Source organism: Prionailurus viverrinus, chromosome F2 (genome assembly GCF_022837055.1).
Source record: "Prionailurus viverrinus isolate Anna chromosome F2, UM_Priviv_1.0, whole genome shotgun sequence".
NCBI lineage: Eukaryota > Metazoa > Chordata > Mammalia > Carnivora > Felidae > Prionailurus > Prionailurus viverrinus.
In genome coordinates, this window is record NC_062578.1 from 53,978,491 (window position 1) to 53,996,725 (window position 18,235).

Below are 18,235 nucleotides of genomic sequence, written 5' to 3' on the forward strand. Positions count from 1 at the left end.
TAATAGTCACAAAAGAAAGGCTCACCTTTCAAATTTTTTTGACCATAAAAGTTTAGAAGACTTTCTAAGAGGTTAATACAATAGAGCAGTGGAAATCCCTACATGTGAAAGATTGAGGATCATTAAGAAAACTTCCCATGGGATTTTCTCTGTGGGGTGGCAGGTTGAGATGGGGCATGAGTAGACAAGGAAAGGAAACTAACATTTATTAAACATCTGCCAGCAATTTTCACACACATTATCTCATTTAAATCTTCAACAATTTGGGGGAGATAAATATTTCCACACCATTGTATATGTATGAAAAATCAGGCTTCAATAATTTAATTTGCTTGATGTCATATTCTTTGTGGTAAAGCTGGCATCCAAACTCAGATCTATCAGACAAAGACACATACCATATGATTTCACTTATATGTGGAATCTAAAAAAAAAAAACCAAACAATGAACAAACAAATAGAAAATCGGAAACAGACTCATAAATAAAAAGAACAAACTGGTAGTTGCCAAAGGGGAAGGGAGTGGGGGAATGGGCAAAATAGTTGAAGGGGATTAAGAGCTACAAACTTCCAGTTATAAAATCAGTAAGTCATGGAGATGAAAAGCACAGCATAGGGAACTAATCAATAATATTGTAATAATGTATGGTGACAGATGGTAACCACAGTCACCACAGTGTGGTGAGCACTGAGTAACACACAGAATTGCCAAATCAGTATGTTGTACACCTGAAACTAATGTGACATTGCATGTCAGCTCTACTTCAATAATAAAAGAAGAAAAAGAAAAGCAATTCAGGTCAGTATGTCTCCAGATACGTGCATATTCTTTCTACTGAACTGCATCTCTTAAAAGGATATTACTAATAGGAGTGTTCATCTTCCTAATGACAATGCACATTCATGAAAATCTCTTTAGATACATTAATAACTCTTTTGATTTTTGGAATCCTTGTCTGGTGGTATAGTGTTTTCTTCCCTTCTTGCCTCTTCCCCTACTCTGTCTCCTTGGTGGGAAGTCCTTAGTAAGAGTATAGAGAAAGAAACTTGGTTAGCATCATAGCATCTTGAAGTGATATGTGAGAACAGTCAGCACCAGCAAGAGGAAATGTTTTTGTTTCAATCTGAGGAATCCAAACAAACAAACAAACAAAAAAACAAAAAACAAAAGAATCCAAAGGATCAAAGTCTCCTTCTGGAATCCTTCTTCATCCTACCTCTACTCCTCCCATGATGTCTAATCATTTAGATGGAACTGGAGCCAAGGGGATTGTGTTATTGGAAACAGGAGGAAACTTCTGGGTAGCCAGCTGAGATTATTTTGAGTTGCCACAAAGCAGACCACAAAACAAGGCCATGGGTGTAGGTAGTTTATTTAAAGCTGACTGCAGAAAACATAAGTGAAGGAATGTGTGGAAAGCGAGATAAGGAAGGGGGAAGAACTGATATAAGGTGTTTTATTGAGCAGGTTACTGCTTTGGGCCAACTAGACTCAGTTCTACTAGGGACCCTCCACAAAAGTGAATGATACAGGGATGCTGGGCAATAATTTACCAATTACTATTTTGTATTGGTTGAAGTTTCCCCCCTAGGGTCTTTAATTCTCCTGAATTCCAAGGTTGTGCCTGTCTTTGGAAGGTTTTGCTTCCACAGTCCCTGAGAAAGCCTTCAGGGTTAAGAGAAACCCAGGTAAGAAGTTGTACATTTATCATGGATCTTACTGTACCTGTAAGTGAACTGGGGAGCCCAGGGAGTATGGAGCAGGATATCAGCAGCATCTGCTACAGACGTCTCTATGAACCGACAGGAAACTTGATGGGTAGACTACAGAAGTGCCTTGCACCATTCTGTAGACTCCTTGTATATATGTGATTGATTAATGATGGGATACTCTGGGGAAAGATAGCATAGTGCAGTGGGTACAACTCTGGTGTAGCTCTGGATTCTAATCATCTCTGTTACTTACTAGCTGGGTTAACTTGGTCAAGTTATTTAACTTCTCAGTGCCTGTTCCTTCATCTTTATATAATGAGAATGGTGATAACAAAGCTTACCTCAAGTGTATTTGTGTCAAGTTGAAATGAACTAATATATGTAAAGCATTTACAACTGTGCAAATCCCAAAATAGTCACTCAAGCACTCTATTTCTGGTCATGCAAGAGACCTACATTGCCTCCTAAATTTTACAAATATGGAACAGAACTTTCAAAAATCTTCTTTGTGATTTCTTCAACTAGAAAGCTTTATTTTACACTCTACCATCAAATTCTACTCTCCCAGATGCAGGACTTCACATACATCTTAACAAGTGATCTACCACAATTTTGAGTAATCAAAGAATTCAACTTTTAAGGGGTACGGGTTTAAAAAAGGGCATCATGACAAGAGGTTCTGAAAACCAGAAAGAGCTAGTGTTGCCATAAACAGTCCACATAAGAACTCCACATAAGCAATACCCAGTATGACATAGATTCCATTGGATAAAATATGATGATGATTTCTACTGATGAGGATGTGCTAAATGTGCTACACCTATTATCTCATTTAATCTTTATATCAAATCTGTGGGGTAGCTATTACCAGCTCAGTTTTTCAGATGAAGAAACGGTATCAGAGAGTTGAAACAACTTGCTCAGGATCTCACAACTGGTAATTTGTGGGGCTGGGAGTCTGACACCAGTGCATGTTTTTAAAACCACTATGTGCAATTGAAACACTGCAGTAGGATAAATGTTATTCTCTACTGACATCACTTAAGGCTGATATTCAGAATAGCCTCAGAATTGAAGCTTGTGTTAAGTCCTGCTTTATTACTTGTGGCCTTCAGCATCATTTAATATTTCTGAACTCATGTTTTCTATAAAAGAGGAATAATGGTATTTATTCCATAACATTATGTGGGGGATCTTGTGAAATTATATAAGCACTTTATAATTAAGTACTATATAAATTTGATCATGTAAAAGGATAAAAGTTTTAAAAAGAGAGGCTGAGAGTCCATATGAATGAAAGTAGTAACAAAGGAGTTCAGATTTTAAGTTATTTCATAATTAACCTTATATATTTCAGAATTTCTAATTAATAATCTTTCTCCTTCTCTTCCATTCTTATTAATTCAGTTCATAAGCCAGGGTTAAAAACTTACTGTATAAGGCATGTTTTATGATTTGGGAATATAAAGATGAAAGTAGCTTAGTATCTACATTTGGTTTTGCTCACTCTTCCTTTTCTCTCTCTCTCTCTGTCTTTTTTCTTTCTTTCCCTCTCTTTCTTTCTCTCTCCTTTCTTTTCTTTCTTTCACTCCCTCCCTCTTTGCCTCCCTACCATCCTCTCTCCCTCTCTCTTCCTTCCTTCCTTCCTTCCTTCCTTCCTTCCTTCCTTCCTTTACTCTCTACCTTAACTGAGAAAAAAAAAAAGATAACCAACTCACCACTTTTGTTTGCCCTCTATTCATTATTTAGAAATAGTCTGAATGCTTTTAAGTTGTTTGACTATATGTCAAGACTCTCTGAAGACATGCTCATTTATAGATACTTCTGTCTGCAAATTAGACCTTCCTAGTACTGTGAAACATTAAGGTCTTTAAAACCATTAAGATTGTTAGCTTTGGCTGCAGATAAGCAGAATAAACAAACCCCTTTCCAAGTGGGGACTAGTACTGCTGTCTTCCTTGGCTTTTGAAGCTCAAGGATGTCACAAGTCTCAAAAAAAAATGCTTATCCCCCAAGCTAAGAACTTTCTAATGGGCTTCATTGTTTTCTGTCTAGTGTTTCTCACAGGTGCAGATAACATAATGTTTCTATGTTGGCTGCAAATAGCCTTTAATGGTTTTCTGATTTGTATTAATCTTTCCACTTACATATAATTAGCTATCTACCTACCCATCTCTTGGCCCAATACTGGCTGTGATAGACAATACACACAATAAGTGTCTTCACTCCTGAGAACAAGATCAGTATATGAGTGCAAATAGACCTTAGAAATGTATTTCTAAATTTGAGCTGAAAATTGATGGGTTTTCATGTTAATTCACTAGTCTTGATTCCTTTCTCTAACCTGGTGGTTCTTAAGAAGTAATTTTACCCCTATAGGACATGCAGCAATATCTGGACACATTTTTGGTTGTTATAATTGCTGTAACTGTTTACCGTCTAATAAATAGAGGCCCCAGGGATGCTGCTTAATATTCTACAATGGACAGGGAAGTCCCCTACAAAGAATTATCTGACCCCAAATATCTATAGTACTGAGGTTGAGAAACTGCAGGTCTAACCTCATTCTTTTTTTTAACATATTAATATTTATCATATTTGAAAGAATGACCATCAGCAGTAGACGGAGCCATGAATACACACTTATAAGGCAATAGCTACAAGCACGATTGAAAAAATCCTGAACACTTTTATCCTACTTGATCTGGTCCTGCTCCTTGGAAGTGTGGACCTTAGCCTTTGACCCCATGTGTCAGTATTTTGTGTCTTGCTTTCAACTCGATTATCAGTGATTCCCTCTCACCAGTAATACTTCTATGTTAATTGTTAAACTTAAATTTTTATAGGGGAGTCTAACCTCATTCTTACTTGAAAAGTTTGGAGATATAATTGCATTTTTTAAGGTTAGCTCTGCCAGCCATAATCTTAGATTTCCCAGGGTCAAGATAAACACAATCTTAAGCGAAGTAGGGGAACCAACAACACCTCATCCAATAGATTTTATTATTCCAAAATGGAACAACCAGCATTTTTACTTCCTCAGACTAATTTTAAAGGCTGTCTTGCTTTTGTTTTAAGTGTTTGTATGTATGTCTGTGTGTGTATGGATGGGAATGACACCATAATTTTTTCAGTGTTTAAGATCTCTGAAAGGTTAACATGGCTTTGGCCGGTCAGGTAGAAAGGTAGAAGAATAATGAATGCAACCACCACTTGTTAAAGCACCAGAATTTGAGTGATCATTATGAATTACGTTCACTTTTTCTAGAATCTCCTTATTGTTTTCTCACTTTAAAATCTTTGCTCAAACTATTCTATTCTTCCCTATTAAAATCCTATCTATGCACGTGGATTTATAAATATGCATATCTTATTAAAAATCTATGGTGCCTTCAACTTAATTTTAAATATTTTATATTTTAAAGGTAAGGCACTCTATATCTTTTATTTTTCTCATAACATCTATCTCCTGAACATGCACTTCATTGGCATTTAATCGATTCAGTTGATAAGTGGGTATTTGCAGGTCTGCCTTCCCTGTGGAGTTGAAAACCACAGTAAAGATAAAGGTATTACCAAAATAACATTTCTTACTATGGAGGGACTGTGTGTCTATAATATGTTGAATGCAATTACTTGTTATTCCTCCATGCTTTTGTTATCTCTCAAATACCCTCATTTAGATTATTTCACTGTTTTAAAGCCCCAAAAACATGAGAGAGCCCCAACAACATGAATTATCCTGTTACGTTTGGTGTACTTGAAAGCATTCAGATTTTCTACAAACCTTTCCCACAGAGTGTTGTTTCTGGTTAATGAAAACTCTGGAGAGAGAGAGGTAGAGGGTGAGAGGTGAGGACAGATAAGAATTTAGATGTGTGTTTTTCACAGGGCAGCAAGTGGTGGGAGACTTTGACCTGGATCCTTAGGGCTTATCTCACATATTTGTTAATCATGTGGAAGAGGGAGCCTGCAGATTTTAAACTGTTAACTGCAACACAAGCCACACATGTGAGAGGGTAGCAATGAAACATAAAAGCAAGGGACCTTGTTTTGCAATTCTGCATTTGTTTTTTAAAAAGTTGCCTTTACTATGTTCATACCATAAAGAACAAATCAAAATATGATGAGGTAAACATTCTATATAGTCATGCGATGAGATCACGGTTAAATACTAACATATTTCTTTCCAGTATTCCCATGAAAGTGTTTTCATCTATTGCTTTCCAGTGCACAAGTAGCTTTACTCTTCCCTTCTCAGTACTAAAAATTCTTTTGGACTGTTCAACTGTTCTTTTCCAAACAAAACATAAAATTATATATTGCAGATGTGAATTCTTTAGATTAAAAATAGGCTCACAGCTTAAAGTTTAAAGATAAGGTATAGCAGTCAAAATGTTTGCAGGGTATACTTTATCAATTATATATCATTTAATATCCCCAGTGTGCTTACTCTGTTGCCCACTATACAAAATAATTCTTGTTGAATTATTTTGCTCTTGAGGAAACTTACTCATTTTTAAGACTCTCTACTCAATATTAACCTGGAAGCAAGCTTAATTTTACTATAGGGATGTTGTAGTTACGAACTGTATATCTAAAAAAAAGATTTTATATTTGGAAAATACCAATTACATCCTACTTCAAGCAAACACATTCTTCAAATACAGGAATAATATGTAAGAGGTACGTAGTAGGTCAAGCATACTTAATATAAACTTTACGTACGCTCTAAAGAAGAAAAATCAGTGTATAATTGAATTGCTCAATCATGTAGCCAGATGGCTTGAAGACCTTAGATTCTAAGATCTAATTTGCTAAGAGCCAGAATGAAGATGGTTTTAATGAACAACATCTAAACATCTCATTTAGCCTCCTTCACCAGCCTCAATGATGACTCCAGACAACATTGTTTTAAGATTATAATGTCCATTTTATTTCTATTAATTGCATCTTTTGTCTGCATTTACATTGTTATAATATCTATAATATATTGTGTTGTCTCTATATTGGGAAATCAGGAGTGCCATCATGTGATTTAAAATAAAATCCTCAAATTAAATTTTATTCAGAATTTATCTCTTACAATTCAAAATTTTATGATATTATGTAACTCTTTATTTCATTTGATTTATTGTTATTCTGTTGACTTATACATGTAGCAAAAACTTAGATACCTGATCCCTAGATGGTCTGTGGGGAACTATTTTCAGTATTCATGTTTGCCATCTAAAGACTGTGTTTGAGTTGGTTATTTGTGCTATGTTAGAGCAAGGCATTTTATTGGTGCTTCATCAAATGTAGAATTATTTTTCCACAACTTTTCATAAGATTTTTGGCAGCTGCGAGTGGGAGTGGTTACAGAGGTGATTAGAGCCAGTGACCTGATGGCTGAAAAATTGTTGAGAATCTGATACAGACCATGGTGATACACAATGTTATCAACCTTCCTGGTTCTTGAGTGAAGACAAGAGGCTATGGCAGTGAGATTTCCATTTGTTTAAATGTATGCTGTAAAAATTGAATGTTTTTTTTGTTTTTCTTTTTTTTTCCTGAAACCATTATATATATATACAACCTGTCCATTAGTCACCTCATACATTTTATTATCACTTCATACTTTATTTTCTTCCTTTGACCTCAGGAAGAATCCCAAGTAATTTTAAAACCCATTAGTATCTCTGAACACTCACAAAAAATCCATAAATGATTTCTTAATGGTCATTACTAATCGGTATTAAGCAATCTTGAACTGGCTAGAAGTCATTGTATATAGACTTTAAAAAAATCTTTAATATGTGAATTCTCTTATTCTCTTTTGTCAAAACTATCATTTCTCTTTTGAGTATCTAAAAATAATACAAAATGTTTACTACTCAGTAAAACCATCATAATAAATGGGACAATTCCATTTTTACTCTCCATTATTATAGTGTGTTGGATATTAAAATAAGAAAATTGCAAAACTGCTTTAATTTACAAAGAGGGTGAGGAATCCTGACTGTCCCCTGTCCCCCACACTTCTGGTTGATCCCTTGAGTAAGACAGGTATAGACAAAGGGCTTAGTAATACTCAGTTTACATACAGTTTCCAGCTCCTGTGGACACCTGTGCCATCTGAGAAATGATCTGTAGTGCTGTGGGATATTATTTAACATAGAAACATGGGATTTAGAATAATGTAGATGGAATTCAAATCCTGGCACCACTATATTGTAGTTGTGTGCTTAGGGCAAGTCACCTGTAAAGTAGGGATAATGCTAATACTGACCTTCTAAGGTTGTTAAAGAATAAATGAGACAATGAATAAAAACTCTTAGCACAGTTCCTGTTATACAGTAAATAACCGTAGCAATATATGCATATATTATACAATATACATATAGCAATATATGCATATATGTTATACAGTAAATATGCAGTAAGGTTAATCATTACTCTTATTCTCACTTCTGTGTCCAAGAAAGTACATTGAGAAATCTTTCTCACACTCAAAGAGAAAGACCCCTTTCTCACACCTTGATGGGGAGGACCCATACGGGAATAAAGCAAGAGTTAAAAGCAAATCCTCAAGATGAGACACCAGAATTTTCACTGAGTCTCACAGGGTGGGCAATGGTGCTATTTATTGGGGCTTATTAAGTGTCAGAAGTAACTATACAAATAAAGGCACGTAGAAAGGTCTGTAATTTTGTTCTCTGAGTTATGCTTAGTATTGTCACTTAATTTGGAACATTAACAGCCTGATCAAAAGTAGAAATTATTGTTTCTGATGATCTTCAAAGCTGTAACATCCATGTCTAGAAGCTGTAGAGCTAATTTAAATCAATTTGTCATTATTTAGAATTATAAACACAGCAAAAGGAGACCTTTGAAGACACCATCTATTACAATCCATAAAAATTGGGAGTTTTCATATTCCTAAATGTGTTTAGCAGGCATGATGAAGAGATTTGTCTAAATGCTTTCCATATTCATCATGGGAGGTAGGCTTTGTGGGGATAGTTTGGAGTCTTTAGGAGAATTTGTATAGTAGGAGCCTTTCCGCTTTCCCAGATCTGATGAGGAACATACAAACAGAGGTGCTTCTACTTGAAGACCACCATGTAGTGTCCATTAGACCAGTTACTCTTAGCAAACCTAATGAGGAGTTTGGGCTAAGGAAGAGATTATTATAGCGAAGGACCTTCCATGCATGAGGAGACTGATGCCTCTGGGAAAGAACTTGGCATTTCCAGATCCCACCATTTTTGGCTTAGAACTTAACTCCTCTAGGTTAGTGCCTTCCTCAGCTATAGCACCAAAGAAATCAGTGACTCCACTAGTCAGAGCAGTAATAGAGCCTGATGCATGGTTAAGCAGTCTCCATTTGAAGTCAGACTTCTTGGATTTAAAGACTGATTTAGCCACTTTTACACCTGACGACCTTGGGAAATCTTTTAGCCTCTTATCTCTAATTTCTCTATTTTAAAAATGACATCTACCTCATAGGATTTTTGTGGATAGAATCAGGTAATGAAAGTAAAGAACTTAGCTCATTTATTGGAACATTTTAAATGCTCAAAAAATCAGGGTTTCTGTTATTAATATTTTAGGGACACTTTTGGTTACATATTGGAAAGCTAATATAGTGAGGTAAAATTTTCTTTGGGTTAAATGAAGTAGCAATGGGGTCCTTAGGGAACTAGGGGGCTAAGAAAATGGAGGATCATACCTTAGCCAACACTTTGGTCTAGAAGAGTAGTGATAACAGGTTATAGTGTCTACAAAAACAATGTGTGAACACCTTGGATGCTCATTAGAGTGATGAGATAATGTCCATCAGCCCAGAAAGTCCCTTCATCTAGGACCTTGGATACCTTAATGCTGAATTGTGTTTTCCCAAAATGTGACCTTGTTTGGAGGTAGGGTCTTTATAGGTATCAAGTTAAAATGAGGTCATTAGAGTGGGCCCTAATCCAATATGACTTGTGTCTTTATAAAAAGGGGAAATTTGGACATAGAAATATTAAGAGAGGAAAACCACCATATGATGAGTCACAGGGAGGACAGCCATCTGCAAGCCAAGGAGAAAGTCCTGGAACAGATCCTTCCCTCACAACCCTAGCAGGAACCCATCCTACCAACATCTTGGATTTTAGAATGTAAGACAATAAATTTTGTTTAAGCTGCCCAATTTGTTGTACTTTGTTATGGCAGACCTAGAAAACTAGTACAGATACTTAATAAAAAGTGTCCCAGAGTGGACTCAGTGAGGATATTGGTGGTGCAGGTAGTGGCATGTGAAAGAAGTAAGGCCTCCTTCAGTTACAAAGCCATGGTCACAGACACTAGGAAAGGCATCTTAGGGGAGTTGTCAGTTTGGATGTGGTTTAATCTTGTTCAGTACTTGGGAAAAACAGGATCCCAGAATCTTCCCATCCTCTAGTTTTCTAAGGGTTTTTACAGCATAGTGGTAATAATCATCCTATTTGCTTTCCACTTGGTGTTAAAAGCATGCTCAAAGGACTCAACATATTTAGGAGGGACCTTATGTTTGGTTTGAAACTAATAGGAAGGGAAAGGTATGAATCTTACTTCTAACTCCTCCATTTTTGTAAATCAAACCCAGATGATAGGAAACATCAATAGAAATACTTCTACTTCTGTTTTGAATGACACAGGCCACTAGAGTTATACATAGTTGTTTGAGATTAATTAATAACATATTCATCCAGTCTTTTGTCAGACATTTATTGAACCCTTACTATATATCAGGCTCCATTGACATTAGGGCTTTGATGGGAGACACAATTTGGTTTCTGTCCTCAGAGGACTTACTATCTAAAGAGGGATGTATGTGAATAAACAGAAAGCTGCAGCAGACTGTAACAATTGCTGAAGAACTCAGGGATGCTCTGAGAGCACACAGGAAGGGCATTATGTCATCCTGGAGGGTATTGAGGAAGCTATGAAATGCCTCTAGGAACAGACGATGCCTGAACCAAGTCTAATAGGTCCTCCTAGCTAGGTGAATGCGGGTGGAGGGAAAAGAGAGGGCAGCCCAGACAGTGGGTATAACACAGTCAGTGCCACGGGGGAATGAGAGAACATGACACCCATCTACCATAAGCACAATGATTATTTTCAAAAGTAGGTTAGGTACCGAGGGAAGGAAAAAAGATGGAAAGTTACTAGAGGGTGTGCAGCAGCCACATGGAGTAGAAAATGAACTAATTTTCAAGTTAGAATTCATGTATTTATTCAATACATATTTACTGAAGTTCTAAATATATTAGGAATAGAACACAGAGTAGTCATTTTTGACTTCTTGGCAAAGGCTTACATTTGCCTCCTGCCTGTGTCACTTCCTTTCTGTGTGGGTTCTGAGCAAGTCATTAACCTAAAGTGGGAGAGCACTTAATTTCCTCATCGGAAAAATAAGAGAGCTGGATCCAGGTTGCTCTTAGTTTTAAAATGACACTGCCATGAGCAGTAAGAACATGTTATCCTGGTTGACATGGGTAGAATGTGAGGTTGGTTCAGTGTGCTGCCATTCTAACACCAAATACCCTGGGCCCAAGTCTACTGAGTTAATAACTCCATACTGGGAAGAAGAGTGTTCAAATAACAGTCCCATTAGGCAACAACCCCCTTCTCCCAGAGTAATAAAAGTCACACATTTATGATTTGTATGAAATAAAAACTGTGAGCTTTGTTTATTCTGTGAAAAATCTGTCATGTCTCTGTGGAAACTGGTTTTTATCACTCAGAGGGTTACTCTAATAACTGTAGACTTTTCTACACTCATTCTTGCTCCAAGAAACAATGGGAATTTTACATCTTAGTTTATGAGCAATTATGACTCAATTGTGAAAATATTAAGCATTGAGAGGAGAGAAACATGGCTGGCCTTGGAGAAATACCTCAAGCAATTAGAATTTGTGCTGGTATCCCCTTTTCTCCCTGATCATGCTAAGTACCCTTCCTTTTTTTCTCTACCCTCACCTCAACCTGTCTTCTCATTTAGGTTGGTAGTGAATGGTGCTACCATTCATTAGGTTGGTAGTGAATGTTAATGAATGGTGCTTATCACCCACTAATTATGAACTTAAGAAAAGGATCTCTTGTATGGTTTATAATAATCCACGAAGAATATACCATTATCCCTTTTTTACAGGTAAGGAAACTGAGACTCTGAAATTGATAACTTTTCCAAGACCATATAATTAATAAATTCCAGAGCTGGGATTAGAACCAGGTAAAGTTTCCCACCAGGCTTTGTTCTTATTCATATTCTTTCTTTCTCTCACTCTCTCTCTCTGTCTCTCTCCCTGGAAGAGTTAGCTCACCCTCAAAGAGCATGCTTGTTGTAGGTATTGATTTTGTAATTGTTGTATCAATATTGATGTCTAAATATGAATCATTATTGATTTCTAAATCATGCTCTCATGGAACTTGGCCATAATCCTTATGCAGCTTCAGTGGTTACCACCCTCACACATACGTTTGAGGGAAATCTCTTCTTTCTGCCGTAATATTAGGCATAAACCTTCCAATGTAATGCATTTTTGAAGCAATTGAACATTCTTTAGATGGTGTAAGTGTTATCTTATTTGGTTTTAATGGGAAGATTGCCTTGCAAAAATCATGAAGACAAGTATCTTTCTTTATGGGAAGTGATATAAGCCAAAGGAAAAAAAAAAAAAAAAAGAATTTACCAAGTAGAAGATAAAAAACAGCAACAACAACCATGACAAATTGAGACTCCTCATTGACATTTCCTATACCCATTGAGAGAAAAGGAAGTATGTGGGCACAGAATACAAAGCAGTCGGCCAGGACTATTTTCATGGCCACATGATTTACATTCTGATGGAGGAATCAGAACAGTGATAGAAGAACAGGTGGAGAGGCCACAATAATAAACTCCTCCTTGCCCCCACCCCCAACAAAATGGTATTTAACAAATGACAGCTGATGAAATAAGCCTAAAAACAAGAAGAGAAACTTATGTTTTAGCACTTGTAAAAGGAGTTGTTTAGCATTATTTAGCTATGTTCAACCAAGTATTCCTCTTTCCACCTGTCCCTCTCCTCTCTCAATACTGTACATGAGCCTAAAATCCATTAACCATTGTGGAAAAAGCAGGCCTGTTGTAACTTTTGAAGGTGTTCTATAGGATATGGCTACCCACACCAGCTGGAAGGATATTTAGTTTGTTTGTTTGTTTATGGTCAGCCACTCCATTTCCCTTCTTAGTTTTGGTACTAAGGCTGACTTTCAGAGATTCTCTATTCTAAGAAAACCAAGACTGTTGCACTTCTTTAATCATCTGGCAAGAGAGTTTCCCTCAACTTGACATTGTAGCTGTCCTGGACACCTAGCTCAAGCCCTATAACCTTGGCAATGCCAGTGGGTCTGCACAGTACTGTATTCACAGCACCAAAGGTTCCCAAGATGAACTACATTTCAGAGTGAAGAGTTCAACAGCACAGTCTGAGCAAAAGTGGTGATCTGAGAGTTTTCTGCCTGCCCTTAAGTAAGTTTTTTCATTCTGGAATGAGAGGCTATCAGAAAATTCCCATCCTTCTTGTTCTCAGTCATCATTATAGCTGGCCTTTTGTATATATTCCTCTTCACAATCCTGTCCTGATTCCATAGCCTTCCAATCTCATATTGCCAACTTGTTGTGTCTTTTCACAATTTCAAATATGTCATGGCTAAAGCAAGTCCTTCACTTTCCCCATTCCACTGGCTGGCCTCTTTCAGAATCTCTCCCATGTCTGCTTAAAAAAGTAATCTTTGAGGGGTGCCTGGGTGGCTCAGTCGGTTAGTCATCCGACTTTAGCTCAGGTCATAGGGTCATGATCTCACAGTTTGTGAGGTGAAGCCCCACATCGGCTCTGTGCTGACAGCTCGGAGCCTGGAGCCTGCTTCAGATTCTGTGTCTCCCTCTCTCTGCCCCTCCCCTTCTCACACTCTGTCTCTGTCTCAAAAATAAATAAACATTTAAAAAAAAGTAATCTTTGAGACTCCTCCCCCAAATTCTTCTCCCTTTCTCTTCCCATTATCAACTCAATTGAAAGAAAAAAAAAAAGACAAAATCTATTGTTTCTCCCTACATACTATATCTGGTCCTAGGTCTTTTTTGTTTGTTTGTTTGTTTTTTGGTTTTTTTTCTTACCACTGATGCTCTCCCAGCCTCTATGCCCAAGAAACTATGATCATGTCTTGGCTAATATTGCTATCTCTAGTCTTTTTTCTTCTGATCCTTTCTGCATATCATATAGTTACACTTTTCTCAAGACAATGTTTCCTTGAGTTTCTCCTCTGTTTAGAAGCCTGAAGTAGGATCCAGCCTCTCCTGAATCAGCTGTAAATACTTTGCTAAGTTTGAAATATTATAGAACCTACTGAAAATTTATCAAACCTCATTTTCCTGATATTCTCTTAAACACATCTCCATGTCAGACAAGACAGTTCTCATTCACCTCACCAACACAGAGTTTATTTCTAACTTTCATATCTTTTCTCACCTAAAAGGTTTTTAAAAATAATTTTTGTTTATGCTAACCGTATTCATTCAAAATCTAAATCTCAACTCACACCCTTTTCCATGAAGTTTTCTCTGGCCACTCCAGCCTGCAACTTTGATTGATTATTTGCTTTTTTGAATTTCTGTTGGTCTCTCCTTGAATGTTGTCTTGTATTGTTCTTGAATACTTTAATAACAATTAGCCTCATCTTTCCAATTAGAGTATAAACTCATCAAGGATCAGAGACTACTCTAAATTCTCTTTCAGAGATAAAGTTTTCTACCATTTGAATTTAAACTCTTAAAGTCTGTGGTGTATATTCATATACATTATCTTTGAATTAGAAAGCCTTACCAGAATTTAATTAATTTGTATTTTCCATCAGAGAAAGTAGCTGCTGACCACCCTCTGTAGAGTTTCAAGGACACCCTGGAAAAAGCCTTGGTACCTATTTGAGTAAGCAAATATATGCCAGAGAGAGCACCATGATGACAAAAAGTTGCAAGAGCTTCTGTTTTATTCATCAAACCTCTGTCTGTATGAAGAATTTTTAAGTGGGAGGGGAAAGCTGCTTGAGGAGCTCAGAGTTACCTAAGTGGGAAGCAACTTATTTCCCTTAACTTCTTCTCCCTGAGATTCAGAAATAAGGAGTTCTGCTTGTTTTAGTGTGGTCCTGACCAACCATCAGTGGCAAGAGAGGGCAACATGAACCTTTAAGTCAAGTTAACATAAGTTCAGAGGAAGAGGGCACTTAGGAGGAGGGGAAGAGTGAACACTCTTTTCTATGTCGAGGGTAGTAAACACTGGAATCAGCTTTTAGTTCAGCTCTTCTTTGGGCCTATCTGTCATGGGGAACAAAAGGCCCAGAAGATCTGAAAATTAACCATCACACTTGGAGGTCAAGCCTACACTAAAACTCAACATAATACATCTAAAAAGGACAGCTACACCCAACAGTGGGCAGCATAAAGGAATTTTAGTCCCCATCACATTTCTGGATACAACCATTGGAAACCACTTGGCCAGAAACCAACACTGCCCAAGTTTCACTTAGGCTTCACATCTGATACAGTATACCCTATAAAACTGGCTTTGAAACTGCTTTGATCCTGGGATCCCCAACGCTCTTTAATGGCTGTTACACTGGGGAGTGAACCTGCCGCTCCTCAAAGAAAGGAAAGGAAAGGAAAGGAATGAAGGAATGAAAGGGAAAGAAAGAAAAGGAGAAAGGGAAGGGAAGGAAAGGAAAATTTGTCTCAGCCACTGTGCATTGACCATGACCAAGCACAAGTTAAATCCAGCTTCTACCCAGTACCTTTCCATGATAGTAAATACTCTTCTTCTCTCCTACATACTATTTTTTATTTTTTTAATGTTTATTTATTTTTGAGAAACGGAGACAGAGTGTAAGCAAAGGAGAGGCAGAGAGAGAGAGGGAGACAGAATCTGAAGTAGGCTCCAGGCTCTGAGCTGTCAGCACAGAGCCCGATGCGGGACTTGAACCCATGAACCATGACCTGAGCTGAAGTCAGATGTTTAACTGACTGAGCCACCCAGGCACCCCTCTCCTACATACTATTAAGAACAAGAGGTTCCTTGAAATTAAAATGTAGAGAGGGTTGAGGCCTTGAAGAAATATAGACCAAACCTCCCTCTTCTGATAGGTGAAAATTCAAGCATAATTATATTCTGGGATTTGACTGAGTCATATTCTGCATTCTACATGCATGCAGAATATAAAGAGGGTTCCATATTACTTTGATATTCACAATAAACTTATAAATTAGGAAGGCCAAGTATTACTTCCCCCATTTGAAATGTCAGCTCTTTGTAGCTGATAGTCAAGAAAAGCTTCTTGATTGTATAATATTTTAAAATAATCCAATCTCCTCTTGACCTGGTGTGATAGGCAGAATAATGTCCCCCTCCTCCCCAAATGTCCACTTCCTAATCCCTGGAACCTGTGAATATGGTATTTTATATTGCAAAGTGTTTTTGCTAATGTGAAGTATCTTGAGATGGAGAGGTTATCCTGAATTATCTGGTTGGATCCAATATAACCACAAAGATCCTCATAAGTGGAAGGTTCAGAGTCAGAGAGGAGATGTGATCACAAAAGCAGATTGGGAGCAGGAGAGGGAGAGGGAGGAGAGAAACTTGAAGGTGTTATGCCCCTGCTGACTTTGAAAATGGAGGAAGGGGCATGAGCCAGAGAATGCAGGTGGTATCTCAAAGCAGAAGAAAGTCAAGGAAATAGATTCTCTTCTAGAGCCTCCAGAAGGAAGGCAGTCCTGCCAACACCCTTATTTTAGGACTTCAGACCAGAACTCTAAGATCATACATGTGTGTTGTTTTAGGCCAATAAATTTGCAGTAATTTGCTACCACAGCAATAGGAATCTATATACCCAGCTAAGACACAATTAGTGGCACGACTTTAGTAGCAAAGCTAATTTATAATCTGTTTTACTGCCTATCTATTTCTGAATGGAAAGAAAAGATAGTATAATAAATTGTTAACTGAAGGAAATTATTTGGTGCTTACTTACCTGATAGGATCATTGTGTATTTCTAGCTTCTGGGTATCACCAACTTCTCCTTTCAGACACATTCAGCTACTGCAGCCCAGCTCTGAATGTCCCTTTGTGTGCATGTGTCTGCCCATTTCACACTTGGGCATGAAAGCAGAACTGTGGGTAGGGCCAGTGTGTATTCCAAAGGGTCAGCAAAAACTTTTGCTTGCTTAAAGCTGTTTCAAGCTGTTTTCAATACCATGTCACTTCACAATTACTAATTAAAATATGAGAATTTGCTTTTGTGACCATTTGAAGAACTCAGAAATGTCTTCATACTTTTTAGTTTCCTGGAGTTTAAGTTCAAAATTTTCAAGATTGCCTGTGGAAGTTCATTGGAGAGAAATGACCTTCACATTAATTTTTCTTTTACTATGAGTCTATTTCATTGTTAGTTAGGTTCCAGGAAAAGCCATGTTCTTCATGCTAGTTTCCTCATTATTTGTGTTGTGGTTTTTCAAGAGATTTAAACTAAGTCAACCCAGATATAAGTAACAAACTTTCAGTAACTTGGTGAAGTTTCCAAACTCTCTACCATTTAAATTTTTTTTCTAGAAATAAAGCAGTCAGACATTGTCATAATTCCATTACTTGTTATATGCAGCTATACTGAATAAGAAGTTTGAAATGTTATGGTTATAGCTTCTTACTCTTCATAATCACTAACAGTTATTGAGCACTTATTGTATATCAGGTTCTGAACTAAATACTTTACACTTATTGGCATGTATGATTCTAAAAATAGCTCTGTGATATAGTAATGGTGGGTTGGTTTTATGAATAGCTACAATTATTCACATATCCCTAGTCTTAGTCCCTTCAGGCTGCTATAACTAAATACCACAGACTGGGTGGCTTATAAACAACAGAAATTGATTTCTCACAGTTCTGAAGGCTGGAAGTCCTAGATCATGTTCTCTGTTGATAGCTGGCAACTTCTCTCCATGTCCTCACATGGTGGAAGGGGCTAAGGATCTCTCTGCCCCCTCTTTTTATAAGGCACTAATCCCATTATGAGGGTTCCACCCTTATGAATTAAGTACCTCCCAAAGGCTATTGTTTCTAATACCACTGTCTTTGGGGGTTAGGATTTCAGCGTATGAATTTTGGGGAGATTCATTCAGACCGTAGCATTCCTGAATCCATACCATTTAATAATTTCTTTTAACACTGACTCAGGGCTTTGGCCATGTAACTTGCTCTGATCAATGGAACAATGGCAAACTTGATGCAGGCAAAGACTTGAAAAAGAGCCTGCATGTTTCTCTTCTTTCTCTTAGACCTCTGCCACCACCAGTGAACAGACCTGAACTAGCTTTCTGGAGAGACATGAGTTATATTGGAGAAGAGCTAAGATATCTAAACACGGACATTCTAACCTACACAACCCCAACTACCCTTCCAGGTAATTGAGAAGCATGAGTGAATCTAG

At 37.3% G+C, this 18,235-nt stretch overlaps 1 long non-coding RNA gene across 1 annotated transcript in view; it reads right to left on the reverse strand.

The window, feature by feature from the left end:
- LOC125156122 (uncharacterized) overlaps positions 1-17,752 on the reverse strand; it is a 38,386-nt gene extending 20,634 nt beyond the window's left edge. The window contains exon 1 of the long non-coding RNA XR_007148479.1: positions 17,688-17,752. This is a non-coding gene — a long non-coding RNA (uncharacterized LOC125156122). The remainder of the gene's footprint in view (positions 1-17,687) is intronic.
- Positions 17,753-18,235: the final 483 nt, after the last annotated feature.